The sequence below is a fragment of the Dasypus novemcinctus genome, chromosome 7 (genome assembly GCF_030445035.2).
Source record: "Dasypus novemcinctus isolate mDasNov1 chromosome 7, mDasNov1.1.hap2, whole genome shotgun sequence".
Classification (NCBI taxonomy): Eukaryota; Metazoa; Chordata; class Mammalia; order Cingulata; family Dasypodidae; genus Dasypus; species Dasypus novemcinctus.
The window spans coordinates 90,808,183-90,825,135 of record NC_080679.1 but is presented as its reverse complement, the minus strand read 5'-3'; the positions used below and the strand labels follow the sequence as shown (position 1 = coordinate 90,825,135).

The 16,953-nt window shown below is 38.3% G+C and overlaps 1 protein-coding gene and 1 pseudogene across 45 annotated transcripts in view; both read left to right on the top strand.

The window, feature by feature from the left end:
• The window catches only part of PKP4 (plakophilin 4), a 269,591-nt gene that overhangs the window by 109,276 nt on the left and 143,362 nt on the right, over nt 1–16,953 (top strand). The gene's annotated exons all lie outside the window — the stretch shown is intronic.
• LOC101426455 (small ribosomal subunit protein eS7-like) lies at nt 4,408–5,161 on the top strand (annotated as a pseudogene).

Sequence of the window (16,953 nt, the reverse complement as noted above, 5' to 3'; positions counted from 1 at the left end):
GCCCTTGGGGAATTGTTGCTGCTCCACTGGGGAGTGTGACAGTTTCCCAGAATGGGAACTCAGCACTCCCTCAGTTATCGTGTGATATTCTACCGTCTATGTCAATACCCAACGAGCATCTGAATATATCTATATAACCTATATGCATGCCTTAGAGAACTCCCTCCCATCCACGCATCTCTCATCAATGATACCCCACATCAGTGCTCCTCCAGTGCCATAGTTGAATCCCTCTGTGATCCAAAACTTTTTAAAAAATGAAGTCTAATATATTGCCAAATTCAGTTAATAGGAAAAGGAAATAGAACGATAGGTTTAAAGATTAGAAATAGAATACATAAATATTTTAAAATAAAATGAAAAATAAATTGGGACATTAAGAAAATGAAAAATACCATTTAAAATTTTTTTTTGATGTTTTGCCTTTCATCACTGTAATAGGTGTTGCCCTGTATGTACAGTGGCAAGGCAGTCTCTTCCATTTCTTCCTCAGCATCTACATCCTTTTTTTTTTTTTTCATGTCTTTAAAAAAGTTTTAGGTCACAGTAAAGTCACTTATAGAATATAGGGAACTCCCATATACCCAACATCAAACCCTGTTACACTGTTATTATATTGCTGCAACTGATACGCAGATATTGAAACATAGCTACTAACTATGGTTCCAATATGGCTTACATTTAGACTGTACACTTTTATAAATTTTTGTTTACATTATGGTTTACGTTTTAGACTATACACCTTTATAAATTTTTGGAGATATTTAACATGGCCTGTATCCATCATTGCAGGATCATGCAGAATACTTCCACTGCCCCTCAGTTACCTCCTCTTCCAACTATTCTGTTCTTCTCTTTCCCCCCATTTCCACCCCTCAAGGCCCACAGTGATAACCAAGCTTCACCACTTGAAGGACATGATTCAAAGATACTTGCAACAATGCTGAGGGCTTGACACACTAGTCTGTCCTCCCCCATTATGAGCCACCCATGCTCTCAACAGATACCCTTCCCTCTATTTGAGAACATCAGGCCTCCCCAGGATGGGGGCATAACACCTTTTCACTCACAAGCATAAATTATTGATGCTTCTTAATTGTTAAGATTTGAGTAACTATGTGTTTGGCATTGACTAAGCATTTTATATGCCTCAGCTCAGTTAATTTTGACCATAGTCCCGTACATTTGTTTCTATTATTTTCCTCATTTTATAGATGGGGAAGCTGAGACTCTTCAAGAATATGCAGAACTTAAAAGTCAACCAGAATGTAAGCACCATTATACATAGCAAAAGCCTTTGGTCTTAGAATGGGATGTGCTACATAATAGGTACTCAGTTGGTATAGTTGAATGACTGAACTTGCCAAGTTCACACATCTGATTAGAGTCCAGGGACTCAATTTCAGGGGTGTCTGACCCTAAAGCCTAGAGCTTAAACTTACTTCATTATCCTGTCCCATCCCCTGTAGCACTGTATTAGATAGTTTCTGAGAAATAAAGGGTATAGAGGACAAGGTTCCAACCCTCCTGATATATAATCCAACAAAGATGCTTAAACCTAGTAAAGGTGTCAAGAATATAATTAGTTTTAAGGAGCATCACTTAGCAGGTTGTTCTGAGCTTCAGAATAGGAGTTGAGGCAGCTAGCCTCTAAAATAGCTCTGTCATAAATCTGTTTTTTAATTAGACTTCAGATTAAGTTGCTGTAACAATTAGACACCAAAATACCCTGGCAAAATGATTTTCCCTCTATCACAAAATGATCCAGAATGTAATGGTCCAGAGCTAGCCAGGGCAGCTTTCCCATGTGATGCAGTCCTAACACTTTTAGGCACCTGCCAGCAGGGGTAAAGAGCCAAGGTAGCACATACATTCCTTTTGGAGGGCACAGTCGAGAAGAGGCACATTCCTCTCATCTGGTTGGATAGAACTTGGTCCCGTGGCCACAGCAAGCTACCATTGAAGATGGGAAATGCAGACTCCATCCCAGCAGCCATGTGCCTAGTTTAAATGGTTACTAGCAAACAACAGTTCCTATCACAGTTTACTTGGAAAGAGGGTGGGTGCCGAGGTACTGGGCCTTGTCATTCCTCTACCTGCTTTTCCACATGCCTCGCTGTACCCTCCTTTCAGCAAGTTTGGGCTTGGCTTGGCTATACAGGCTGTTCCATGAGGGTCCAGAAAGGACCAGAGTCTGAATTATTACACAGATTTTTTTTTTTAATATTTCTTAGAAAATTTTTTTCTTTTTTTAATATTTTGAAAATTGGTATGTTTTGGAAGAGAATAAAATTTGACTTCCTTGTGTTCGCAATAATTTTCATTTAAAAGTGCTTCTAATGCTTCTTTAAATGCATTTCCCTTTAAGGTTTTTTTTAATTTTTTTAGCCCCTATCCCATTGTGTCATCGTCTTTTTGGTGCACCTCTCCCCTCTGTGCAGGTCTGGGACGCCTTTTTTTCTTTCGTTTACCAGGTCCTCCATATGGTAAACAGGAACTCAACAGCTGCTTCCCTCCCTTTAAGTCTTAATATACCAATTTTTGAAATCCTGTAAATATTGCTTAAAATTAAAAAATATATATTCTTATATTGAACTTTTCATGCTATTGCCACCTCATAAAATAGTAATGGAAATTGCTAAATATGTCGAGTATGACAATTAATGTTGCTGTGATCCTAAATGTTTCATTTTCATTTCTTAACAGTCCCAGCATTTGGAAAAATTGTTGTATGACCCCAGAGTTTTCCATTTATATGTATTTTTAGAATATCATCAGGTTTCTCTGCAGTGAACTCAGGATCTCAAATCACATTTGCAAGCATACCAAGCACAGATTTTTTTTCATTGCTTGAAAAATCTTTCCTCTACAGTTTATATTTGGAAATGAGTAGATTTTAGTGTATAATCTTAACTAAAACATTCCTACTTTAGGGTGACGAGAAAAGTGTTCTAACCTCACAACCTTTGGATACATGACAGTAGGAAAGTTATCTATTTGTTTATGTTATATTTCTAATACTTACTATAGTGCCAGACATGTGGTCATCTTGGACCCGCACTGCATAGATTGCTACCCACACCTGCAGCTCCATCCCGCCCCAGGCAGGGGAGAAAGGGGCATGGAGCTTCATCAGTCTCTCTGGGCAACTACAGTCTAGGCCTGTCCAGCTAGGATTATACCACACAGCCGAGACTCTGTCCCTGCCACTGGCAAAGGAGAAATTTGGGAGAAGAAGCTTCATTGGTCCCTGGGGCAATGAGGGTAGTTTGAGCCTCCACAGCTTATTGGACCAACTACATGCTTGGCTCCTACTGCACAAACAGCAAGGGAGAAAGGACAGGAATCCCTAAACTAAAGAGAAAACTGCACCCAGAATAAATACTCTCGTAAGCTAGATGCCAAGACACCAAAAAAAAATTACGATGCATACCAAGAAGCAGGAAGATGTGGCCCAGTTAAAGGAACAAGATAAGCCTCCAGATGACATAAAGTAGTTGAGACAACTAATCATAGATGTTCAAACAAATCTCCTTAATAAATTCAGTGAGATGGCTAAAGAGATCAAGGATATTAAGAAGAAATTGAATGAGCACAAAGAAGAATTTGAAAGCATACATAGAAAAATAGTGGCTCTTATGGGAATGAAAGGTACAATAAATGAAATTTTAAAAACATTGGAATCGTATAATAGCAGATTTCAGGAGGCAGAAAATAGGAATGGTGAGCTTGAAGAAATGGACTCTGAAAGTAAACATACAAAAGAATAGATGAAGGAAAGAATGGAAAAAATTGAACAAGGTCTCAGGGAACTATATGACAGCAAGACTTGCAAACATACATGTCATGGGTGTCCCAGACAGAGAAGAAGAGGGAAAAGGGACAGAAGGAATATTTGAAGAAATAATGGTAGAAAATTCCCAACCCTATTGAAGGACATAGATATCCACGTCCAAGAAGCACAACATACTCCTGTCCAAATAAATCTGAATAGATCAATTCTGAGACACATACTAATCAGAATGTCAGATGTCAAAGACAAAGAGACATTTGAGAGCAGCAAGAGAAAAGCAATGCATAACATATAATGGATCCCCAATATCATTAAGTGCTGATTTCTCACCAGAAACCATGGAGGCAAGAAGACAGTAGTATATATTTAAGATACTATAAGAGAAAACCTTCCAGCCAAGAATATTATATACAGCAAGACTGTCTTTCAAAAATGAGGGCGAGGTTAGAATATTCACAGATAAACAGAAACTGAGAGAATTTCTAAGCAAGAGACCAGATTTTCAGGAAATACTAAAGGGCGTGCTAGAGCCTGAAAGGAAAAGACAGGAGAGAAAGGCCTGGAATAGAGTTTAAAAATGAAGATTATTTCAATAAAAGTAAAAGTGTCAAGAGTGGTGAAAATAAAATATGACAGATAAAACTCAAATAAGAATAAACTTAACCAACGATGAAAAGCCCTTGTATCCAAAAAACTGTAACTTGGCTCTCGCAAGACCCTGGCCTCTTGCTAGGCCGGTGCTCCACCAGAAAAAGGCCATGTTCAGTTCGAGCGCAAAGATCGTGAAGCCCAATGGCGAAAAGCCAGATGAATTCGAGTCTGGCATTTCTCAGGCTCTTCTTGAGCTGGAGATGAACTCAGACCTAAAGGCTCAATTAAGGGAGCTGAATATAACAGCAGCCAAGGAAATTGAAGTTGATGGTGGTCAGAAGGCTATTATTATCTTTGTTCCCGTACCTCCACTGAAGTCTTTCCAGAAAATCCAAGTCTGGCTAGTACATGAATTGGAGAAAAAGTTCAGTGGAAAGCATGCTGTCTTTATTGCTCAGAGGAGAATTCTGCCTAAGCCAATTCGAAAAAGCCATACAAAAAATAAGCAAAAGCGTCCCAGGAGCCGTACTCTGACAGCTGTGCACAATGCAATCCTTGAAGACCTCGTCTTCCCAAGTGAAATTGTGGGCAAGAGATTCCGTGTAAAACTGGATGGCATCTGACTTATAAAGGTTCATTTGGACAAAGCACAGCAGAACAATGTAGAACATAAGGCTGAAACATTTTCTGGTGTGTATAAGAAGCTCACTGGCAAGGATGTTAACTTTGAATTTCCAGAGTTTCAATTGTAAGCCAAAATGACTAAATAAAGTATCACCCCAGTGAAACAAACAAATAAAAAACTGCAACTCTGTGTTAAAAGAAATCAAAAAAGGCCTAAATAACTGGAAGAACATTCCATGCTCACAGACTGGAAGAATAAATATCATTATTTTGTCAATTCTACTAAAGTTGATATACAGATTCAATGCAATCCCAATAAAAATTCCTCCAGCATTTTTTTAAATTGAAAACATGATTATCAAATTTATTTGGAAGCGTAAGGAGTTCTGAAAAGCCAGAAGGATCTTAAAAACGAAAAGCGAACCCTCATCTCCAGATTTTAAATCATATTACCTAGCTATAGTTGTAAAAACAGCATGGTACTGGCATAAAGATAGACACAAAGACCAGTGGAACCAAATAGATGGTTCAGAAACAGACCCTAGGAAGTGGCCATGGCTCAACTGTTAGAACGTCCATCTACCATATGGAGGGTCCAGGGTTCGATCCTCAGGGCCTCCTGACTTGTGTGGTAAGCTGGCCCATGCACAGTGCTGCCACATGCAAGGAGTGCCATGCCACGCAAGGGCACCCCTACATAGGGGTGCCTCGTGCACAAGTAGAGCTGCCCTGTGTGAAAAAACTGTAGCCTACTCTGGAGTGGCGCCATACTCAAGGAGAACTGATGCAGCAAGATGATGCAGCAAGAAAGAGACGCAGTTTCCCAGTGCTACCAGATAATGCAAGCAGACGCAGAACAACATATAGTGAATGGACATAGAGAGCAGACACTGGGGGGAAGGGGAGAGAAATAAATAAAATCTTAAAAAAAAAAAAGAAACAGACCCTCACATGTGTGGTCAAGTGATTTTTGACTCGCCTGTCAACCCACATAGCTCGGCAGAACAGTCCATTCAACGAATGGTGCTGAAAGAACTGGATATCCATAGCTGAAAGAAGGAAAGAGGACCCCTGTCTCACACCTTATCGAAAAATTAACTCAAAATGGATCAAAAACCTAAAAATAAAAGAACCGTAAAACTTCTAGAAGAAATTGTAGGAAAATATCTTCAAAACCTTGTGGTAGGTGGTGGATTCTTAAAGGAAATAAGAGGAGGACTGAGATGGACTACTGATGTTTAATATATGTAGAAGTTTTAATTAGCTTTACTGTAAAAGTATGGAAATGTATAGAGTAGATGGTAACAAATAGTAACAGCTAGTTTATAAATGAGGATGTGGCTGAAAATTGTAGTCTAGGTATGTAAATGCCAGTTGACAGAATGCTAGAGAATAATCTAGAAACTGAATAGCACAGTAAACCAAGAGGTGGATTAGAATTGTAGTTGATGGTAGGGATCCAAGAGTGTCCTTTGTGACCTAGAGCAAATGTACATCACTACTACAGGGTGGTGGGAATGTCATGATGCATGGGAAAAATACAACTGGAGTGACCTATGGACTGTGGTTTACAGTAATAATGTAATATGCTTGCATCTATGCCAGAGATATACTGTGTTGATAATGGGGCAGTATGGAGAATGGGTGCCAAATGTACACTATGGACATTCTAACAGTCATATGATATTATCTTATCTGTAATGAATTTCCACCACAGTGTGATGTGTTGATAGAGGGGTGTTATTTGGGAATTCTTCACATGTGCATGAGTGTTTTATAAGTTCACAATTTCTGTCATAAAAAGTATATTTAAAAAATAATAATAGGATGGGTTGGGAGGAAAATACACCAAATGTAAGATAAGGCCTATAATTAGCAGTAAGATTTTGACAATATTGTTTCATAATTTGTAACAAATGTCTCACGACAGTGCAAGGTGTTGGTAGAGGGTTGATGTATGGGACTTCTGTATGATGTTATGCATGTTTGCTTTGCAAGTTCACAACTTTTACTATACACTTATTGTTTATGTATCTTCATATATAAATGATGTAAAGATAATAATAGGGTGGGTTGGGGAAAATACTTTGGCTAGTAATAATATTTTGGCAATGCTTTTTAATCATTAATTTAAAATGCTTAACAATAACAAACAAACAAGAAAACAAATTGGCATTTGCCTGGTAAATTTTGCATATCCAGAAATTTTACTCCTGTCAGACAGTTGTTTACTCAAAACTGACAGAGAGATGAGGCACTATTACATGGTACACAGGATCAATGTGGCCAGTTTTTTTTTAAAGTAATGCCTTAGAAGTCATAACTAACTTGGGGGAACAACACTGAAAGACCAGATTAGTTCTACACATCAAGTTATCCTTACCTTAAGAGGCAAGGTTGGATTCTGCTGGTTGAATAATAATTTGCTGTTTACTCAGCATGTACTATGGACCAGGCATTGTGCAGGTGATACCAGTGCCTGTACCTCATTTGATTCTCCACTGTATTGTAATCCAGTGATTATAGGGATAATCTCATTTTAAATATGAGGGAGCTGAGGAGTAAAGAGGTTAAGTAGCTGTTCCCATTAGCCAGTTCATTAGCACTTAGCAAGAATTCCTGCCCAACCCTTTGGTTGTTGTAGAGCTTGCATCACTTCGTAGCTGTGTGACTCCAGGCCAGTCCTGCAGCATTTGTAAGCCTCAGTCTATTGTACCCATAGGATGAAGAGTAATAATTTGACTGTTGCATAGGTGCATGTGAGACATCCATGAAAATGAAAGCACTTAGAAATTTTCATATTATAAAATTATGGTTATAATGCATTGTTATGATATTCTTACACTTAGCAGAAAGAATAAAGTTAATTCTACTTAGGGAGGTGTGTGTGGGGCTGGGGGCTGGGGAGTATTATTGCATGGCATTGTGCACTAAGAAATAAAGTAATTTAGGGCCCAAATTGTTTTCCATTTGGAAATTGAAATTTTGTTCTACCCTTCATCTATACTCCCTTTTCCCTACCTAACTTAACAAGGAAAGCCCAAGAACTGGTTATCTGCATTCCTTTTATCCCACTGATATGTAGGGTGCAAAAAGGAGACAGTGACGTAATGAAGACTTTGCTTTGTTTAGTGATTCATATTGCTCTGACTAGAGAGTGTGGTCTGAATTGAACAAGGCACCAGAAATTGGAAGGTGCTATGTTCTCATTCAGTGATCCAAGCAATTGAGTATATACTCACAGTTGTGTTTCTTTTACACTGCTCCAACTCATTTGTCATCCATAGATAACCTGTTGGACACGTTCGCATTCATCATCTGTCAGAACTTGAGGGCAGAAACCTTGTCAGGAGAAAACCCTTTTTTCCTGCAGATGGAAGCAGGGGGCAGTACCATGGCTTGACATTTAAGGAAACTGGACTTAATGGACTTAAAGGAAACTCAGCACTCCCACCCGGAGTCCTCAAAGGTCTCTCATTTGCCAGACCAGGTTCTGGCTCCATCCTCCACTGCCGAATGCACAGTGTCCTTAGGCATGCAGAGGCCAGCACTAATCCTGAGTTTAAAGCCTGAAGGAGACCAGGCCTGATCTAAGTCTTCCATTTTTGCTTTGGAGCCACTGGGAACGAGACAGAGGAACATTATTTCTGATCAGCATTATTTACTGTAGTAGGAAACTGTTCATTCTCTTTTCCTTTTGAGGCCTGGGTTCCTAACCAGTCAGTCTTCACACTTATTTACATAAAACTGCTTCCAATAGTTAACCATATCCATGAATTATTACAGCTCTTAAATCACATATGTGTATGTGTCTGCATAGGTACCCCTAGGGTCGTGCTTGATCCTAAGACCTCGTGTCTTGGCTTTTCTTACCTGTAAACTGTTGGTGCGGAGGTTGCTCAAGTCTGTTGTATGATTTGATTAGTTTAATGTTTATAAAAATTCTTTAAAGGTAAAATCTCTACATAACTGCCAAGAATTATGATTGCTTTCTTCATATAATTCCCAGAACTCAATTTTTCCTGCATATAGTTTTTCTCATGATCAGTCAAGGGAGGTTTTATATAAAACCCTTGATAGTATTTCAAAATAAAAGCACATTTTTGGTTGAAGAAGATAACAGTATTATTCTTGCTGGTTTGAATTTTTTTAAAAAGTAGTGTAAATTCAGATTAAATCAGTATCTCTTCAATTACTTACACCTGAAATATTGACATTTGGATACTGTTCATCAAGCTCTGTATTTAGATTGTCAGATTAATTTTTAAATGTGTACTTACTTTGTGTCACTGTTCTGGTATTTATTTGAACTGCATTTTGTTTAAATAGAGAATGCTTATTAAATAAAACAAATAAAGAAAAGATTCCAGCTATCTTTTTAGATTCCTTGGTCACATGTCATTCTTTTCCAAATTTATTTTGTCATATAGTTTTGTTTTCTTTTGTTCACACATCCTTTTTTCCTAAGATTTTCATATTACTTTCCATGCGTGATTATGAAAACTGCCTCATTCAGAGAAACCTGCATTGGAAATGCTCAGGAAAGATGGCTAGATGACAAAAACAGTGGAGCTGCATATTTATATGTGATGCTTTTATCATCCTCCTTTTCTAATTAGTCATAAGATATTGACAAGTTTGGTTGACTTTCTCAGTATTCAGGAAAGAAGAGTGGAATTTTGTTTGTAAGAAGTATAGGGCAAAAAAATATGTAGTATAGGACAAAATATGTGGTAGTAGTCAGCTCAAGTGTGGTATCAAATTTAAGCTTATTTCACTTTTGAGGGAAAATTTTCCTCTCAGGGAGTGCATCTTGGTGGACAGAAGATAAGCGTAGAAATACAGCTTCAGGAACATTGGGATAGGCCCAGATTATGAATAGAGAGTGAACAGAAGGACAGTACAAAAATAGGCCTGGAGCATATGGCAGAAATAACTGAAATGTCAAAGTTCAGGGAGTAAAAGTTAAGAAATTTGCAGTGTTTTCAAAGCCCTATGCTAGAGTAGGTAAAAACAGTGTTTATATATATGTGTTTATCTTTATCTATCTATCTGTATATCTATTTCCTTTTTTTCTTCATTCTGTCACTGGATATTAATTGATTTTGAAAAAGGTGTCACTTTTTAGTTTTCTGCTTCCCAACTAACAAGACAGCCAAGTAACAGTGTGGCATGGCAGTTCAGAGCATGGCTTTGGAGTCTGACCATTCTAGCTTGAACTTTTTTTTTTTTTTTTTTTTTTTTTAATTTTTTTATTTTTTATTGACTTTGTAATAATATTACATTAAAAATATATATGTGAGGTCCCATTCAACCCCACCCCCCCACCCCCCCTCTCCCCCCCCCCCAATAACACTCGTTCCCATCATCATGACATCACTGGACTTGGTAAGTACATCTCTGGGCACCTCTGCACCTCATATACATTGGTTCACATCATGGCCCATACTCTCCTCTATTCCATCATGTAGGCCCTGTGAGGATTTACAATGTCCGGTGATTACCTCTGAAGCACCATCCAGGGCAGCTCCATGTCCCGAAGACGCCTCCACCTCTCATCTCTTCCTGCCTTTCCCCATACCCTTTGTCCATTATGTCCACTTTTCCCAATCCAATGCCACCTCTTCTATGTGGACACTGGATTGGTTGTGTCCATTGCACCTTTATGTCAAGAGGAGGCTCAGATTCCACCTGGATGCTGGATGCAATCCTCCCATTTTCAGTTGTAATCACTCTAGGCTCCATGGTGTGGTGGTTGTCCTTCTTCACCTCCATCTTAGCTGAGTGTGGTAAGTCCAATAAATCAGATTGTAGGTGCTGGAGTCTGTTGAGGCTCAGGATCTGGCTATCACATTGTCAGTCCAGAGATTCAAATCCCCTAAATATATCTTAAACCCCAACATTAACTGCACCTCCAGCACATTAGCATGAAAGTCTTATGAAGGGAGATCCCATCTGAGTCCAGATTCATCACACATAAACACCATTTCCAAAGAGGGGCCATCTGCCCTGGTAGTTAACCCCATCGGCCATGACCATAACTCCCATGGGTCTCTTTAGCCCTCAAAGGAACCAATATCTGGGGGTTGTATCTGCTTTATCTGTCTCTCTGACTCTGTCTAGCTTGAACTTTGAACTTACTTTCTTTTTGTTTGTTTGGTTTTGTGTGTGCATGTGTGTGTTTTTAGGAGGTACCAGGGATTGAACCCAGGACCTCATATGCTGAGCCACATCTGGTCCCTGAACTTACTTTTTTTTTAATATGTATTTTTTGTTTATTTTTAAAAGATACATAGATCACACAAAATATTAAATTAAAAAATATAGGAGATTCCCATATGTCCCACTCCCCACACCTCCCCACTTTTCCCCAAACTTACTTTTAAGTGCCAAGTATCAAATTAGGTAGTAACTCATCTAGCAGAGGTGTTTTGAGAATTTTATCAAGATAACTACCTGGGAAATGCAAATTTGTATTCTTCTGAGTACAGAGGAAAAAGTTCCTAAAATATAATTTTACAAAGTTTATATGGTATTACTTTGTAAAACCAGCAAGGACATTACCAGAAAACTGTAAGCCAGTATCCCTCATGAATGTAAGTGCTAAAATCTTTAACAATATATTACCAAACACAATCCAACATTAAAAAAATAATACATCACGTTTGACAACCTGTCAAGCCCTCCCAGTTTGGGCAGAACAGTTTATTCAACAAATGATGTTGGGAGAACTGGCTATCCACAGCCAAAAGAAAGAAAGAAGACCCCTACCTCACACCTTATACAAAAGTTATCTCAAAATGGATCAAAGACTTAAATATAAAAGAAAGTACAATAAAGCTCCTAGAAAAAATGTAGGGAGACATCCTCAAGACCTGGTGGTAGGTGGTGGATTCTTAAACCTTACAGCAAAAGCACGAGCAACAAAACAAAACATGGATAAATGGGACTTCCTCAAACTTAAACATTTCTGTGATTCAAAGGACTTCATCAAGAAAGTGAAAAGGCAGCCCAGTCAATGGGAGAAAATATTTGGAAACCACTTAGCCAATAAGAGTTTTATTTCCATTGTATATAAAGAGATCATACAACTCAATAATAAAAGAGCAGCAATCCAATTTAAAAATGGGCAAAAGATTTAAATAGACATTTCTCCAAAGAAGAAATACAAATGTCCAAAAAGCACATAAAAAAATGTTCCATATCACTAGCTACTAAGGAAATGCAAATTAAAACAACAATGAGATATCATCTAACACCACATAGAAAGGCCATTATTAAAAAAACAGACAACAATAAGTGCTGGAGAGGATTTGGAGAAACAGGAACACTCCTTCGTTGTTGGTGGGAGTGTAAAACGGTGCAGCCTCTGTGGAAGACAGTTTGGACGTTCCTCAGGAAGCTAAATATAGAACTGCCATATGATCCAGCAATTCCTCTACTAGGAATATATCCTGAAGAACTAAAAACTATGACACAGACATCTGCATACCAATGTTCATAGTGGCATTGTTTACAATTGCCCAAAGATGGAAACAACCCAAGTGTCCATCCACTGATGAATGGATAAGCAAAATGTGGTATATATGTACAGTGGAATACTATGCTGCAATAAAAAGAAATGAAATTGGGACATATGTGATAACATGGATGAGTCTTGAAGACATTATACTAAGTGACATAAGCCAGCCACAAAAGGACAAATATTGCAAGGTCTCATTAATATGAACTAAATAGAAATAATAAACACATCGAATTAGAACCTAGAGTGTAGATTATAAGGAGATAAGAGGAGGGTTGTGAAGCACTATAGATGCTTAATGTATATAGAAGTTTTAATTAACTTGACTGTAAAACTATGGAGACGGATAGAGTTGATGATAATACATTATAGTGAGTAACAACTGGTTTATAAATGGGATTGTGGCTGAAAAAGGTAGTCTGGAGAAGTAAATGTCAATAGAAAGAACACTAAAGATTAATCTAGGGACTGAATAATACAATGAACCCAGAGGCAGTTGAGAATTATGGTTAAGGATACAAATGCAAGAGAGTCTCCTTCTGTGAGCTAGAGCAGATGTACATCACTATTGCAGGTTGATGGGAATATGGAGAAACATGGGAAAACTATAATTGGTGTGACCTATAGACTGTGGTTAACAGCAATATTATAATATTCTTGCATTAATGCCAAGCTATACTGTGTTGATAATGGAGGTGTATGGAAAAAGTGAGCCAAATGTATGCTATGAACCATGATTGGTGGTAATAGTCTGATGATGGTATCTCATACTCTGTAACAAATATTCTGCCAGGGTGTGGAGTTGTATGGGAAATCTACACATCTGTATGACTGTTTTGCAAGTTCACAATATCTGTAACAAAAATACATTTAAAAAAATAGTGTGGGTTGGAGGAAAAATACACCAAATGTAAGATAAGGAATATAGTAGTTGGTAGTAATATTTTAACGATGCTCTTGTATAATTTGTAACAAATGTTTCACACCAATGCAAAGAGTTGGTGGAGGAGTGATGTATGAGACCCTTGTGTGATGTTATGTATGTTTATTTTGTAAGTTCACAGTCTTTACTATACACTTACTGTTTATGTGTTTCATGTATGAATGATAGACTTCAATAAAAAAAAAAATACATCCTGGACAAATTTAGTTTATTACAAGAATGCAAGACTGGCTTAACATTTGAAAATCAAGCCGTGTAATTCACCATATTAATAGAAAGAGGGAGGAAAAAACATATGACCATATCCATAGATAGCAATAAGCATTTTGACAAGAATTTAACACCCATTCTTGATGAAACCTCTCAGCAAAATGATAAAGGGTGTTGATACATAACCTTCAGCTAGCATCATACTTAACAGTTAAAGATAGAATAATTTTCCTCTAACAGTTTAGTCAGTGCAGTAAGTCAAGATAAACAAATAAAGGCACCTAGTTTAGGAAGATAAAGTAAAACTGTCTTTTTTTTAAGAGGACTTGATTGTATATATAGAAAACCCAGAGCAGTAGTCAGCAAACTACAGTCCACAGTCCTAACTTGACCTAAGGTTTTGTACAATTTGTAACCTAAGTTGGTTTTTGCATTTTTAAATGGTTGTACAAAATATCAGAAGGAGAATATGTGAAAATTGTTTTAAAATTCCAGGGTCAACAAATTAAGTTTTATTAGAACACAGCCACACGTTTGTTGTCTATGGTTGCTTTCGCACTATAATAGCAGAGTTGAGTAGTTATGACAGGCCATATGGCCTGCAAAGCCTAAAATATTTACTATTTGGCCCTTTACAGAAATATTTTGCCAACTTCTACCCTAGAGAATCCAAAAATAATAAGTGAATTTGGCAAGGTTGCACAATACAAAGTTGAAATGCAAAAATCAATTGTATTTGTGTATACTAGCAATGAACAACTAGACAATGAAATTTCAAAGAGCAGTATTTTGTAATAGTATCAAAAATGTAAAATAGGAATGAATTTAACAATATGTTCATGACAAGTAGACTGAACTCTGCAAAGCACTGCTGAGAAAAATTAAAGACATTATAAATGAATGGAGAGATAGACCATGTTCATTGATAGGGAGATTTAATATTAGTGGTCAATTCTCCCACAATTGATTAGTAGACTCAAAACAATCTTAATCAAAATCCCAACTGATTTTTCATAGAAATAACAAGCTGATTCTAAACTATATGTAGAAAAGCAAAAGACCTAGAATAGCAAAAGCAATATTGATAAAGAATAAAATTGATGGATTTACATTACCTGATTTCAAAACTTAATTTATAAAGCCACAGTAATCAAGACAGTGTGATGCTGACATGGAAATAGTTATGTAGTTCAACTAAATATGAAGTCCAGAAGTAGACTAACCCATATATGGCCAGTTCATTTTTGACAAAGGTGCCAGGGTAATCCAATGTGGGTAAGATAGGATAGTCTTTTCACCAAATGGCACCCAAACACCTGCATATCCTTTGGAAAAATAATGAACATTGACATTTTTTTTAATTTAATTTTTTAAAATTCATTTTTAAAAAACATTACATTCAAAAAATATGAGGGCCCCATTCACCCCTCACCGCCCCCACCCCACCACATCCCCACAGTAACACTCTCCCCCATCATCATGACACATCCATTGCATTTGGTGAATACATCTCTGGGCATCACTGCACCTCATGGTCAATGGTCCACATCATAGCCCACACTCTCCCATGTTCCATCCAGTGGACCATGGGAGGATCTACAATGTCCAGTAATTGTCCCTGCAGCACCACCCAGGACAACTCCAACTCCTGAAAATGCCTCCACATCTCATCTCCTCCTCCCATTCCCTGCACCCAGCAGCCACCATGGCCACTTTTTCCACACCAATGCCACATTTTCTCGATTTACTAACCACAATAGCTCATGAATAGACTATCAGTAAGTCCACTCTAATCCTTACTGTATTCCTCCATCCTGTGGACCTTGGATTGGTTGTGTCCATTCCACATCTATGTCAAGAGGGGGCTTAGATTCCACATGGATACTGGATGCAATCCTCCTGCTTTCAGTTGTAGGCACTCTTGGCTCCATGGTGTGGTGGTTGACATTCTTCAACTCCGTGTTAGCTGAGTGGGGTAAGTCCAATAAACCAGACTGTAGGAGCTGAAGTCTGTTGAGGCTCAGGGCCTGGCTATCATATTGTCAGTCCAGAGATTCAGATCCCCTAGATCTATCTTAAACCCCAGCACCAACTACCATTCTGGTAAAGTAATAGGAAAGGCTTGTGAAAAGAGATCACATCTGAGTCCAGCTCCATCATGCAGAAACACCAACTCCAAAGAAGGGCCAACTGACATGGCAGTGAACTCCATCTGCCGTGACCATAAAACCTGTGGGTCTCTTTAGCCCTCAGAAGAACCAATACCTGGAGTTGTATCTACTTTATCTGTCTCTGAGACTCTGCTCAGGTGTGCATAAGGGCAATCCTTCTGATAACCTCCTGACTCTTTTTTAGAGACTCATAGCCATATAAACTCATTTGTCCTTTCCATTTCCCCCTTGATTTAGGTCAAAAAGCATTTTTAACTCCTGTTATTATATGTAGACAGGGATATTCTGCTGGTCCGAGTTGAACCTTTTATTCAAGGTCATTTTCTAGTTACGTCATCAGCTAGTACTTGGTAGTGATCCCTCGGTGCCAGGGAGGCTCATCCCCAGGTGTCATGTCCCACACTGGGCGGAAGGCAGTGCATTTACATGCTGAGTTTGGCTTCAAGACTGGCCACATTTGAGTAACATGGAGGCTGTCAGGAGGGAACTCTTAGGCACAGTGCTGCTCTAGGCCTTGTTCTTATTTCAGGTGTATAGACTCACAAGCATAGTCATTAGTATCAGGGGCTCACTGTTGGACCCTCATTCTTTCCTGGTCCTTGCCATCGCACCCGGGGGACTGACACTGCTCCCCTAGGGACCGCGACAGAGCTCCCCCGGCCAGGAACCCAGCACCCCCCAGCTGTTGTTTTTAATTGTTTCTACTATGAATATATCCAAACATTTCCATGCACCCCGGACACATGCCCTGTATAACTCCCTGTCAACCAAATGTCCCCTCTCAATAACATCCCATACCAGTATTCTTCCACTGCCATTGTTGAACCACTCTGTGATCCAAAACTTCCTGAAATGTGGGCCCAATATAATGCCAGGTTCCCTTAATAGTAAAATGGAAAAGAGCGATGAGTTTAAAGGTTATATATAGAATACATATTAATTTGGAGAAATTCTACATCCTATCTTTTTCTTTTCTTTTTTCCTAATTATTAAGCTTATCTTCACAAGAGTTTTAGATCACAGTAATTCATATACACAATATACAGTACTCCCACATATCCAATATAAAACCTTTTCCCTTCCACAGCGATAATCTTTT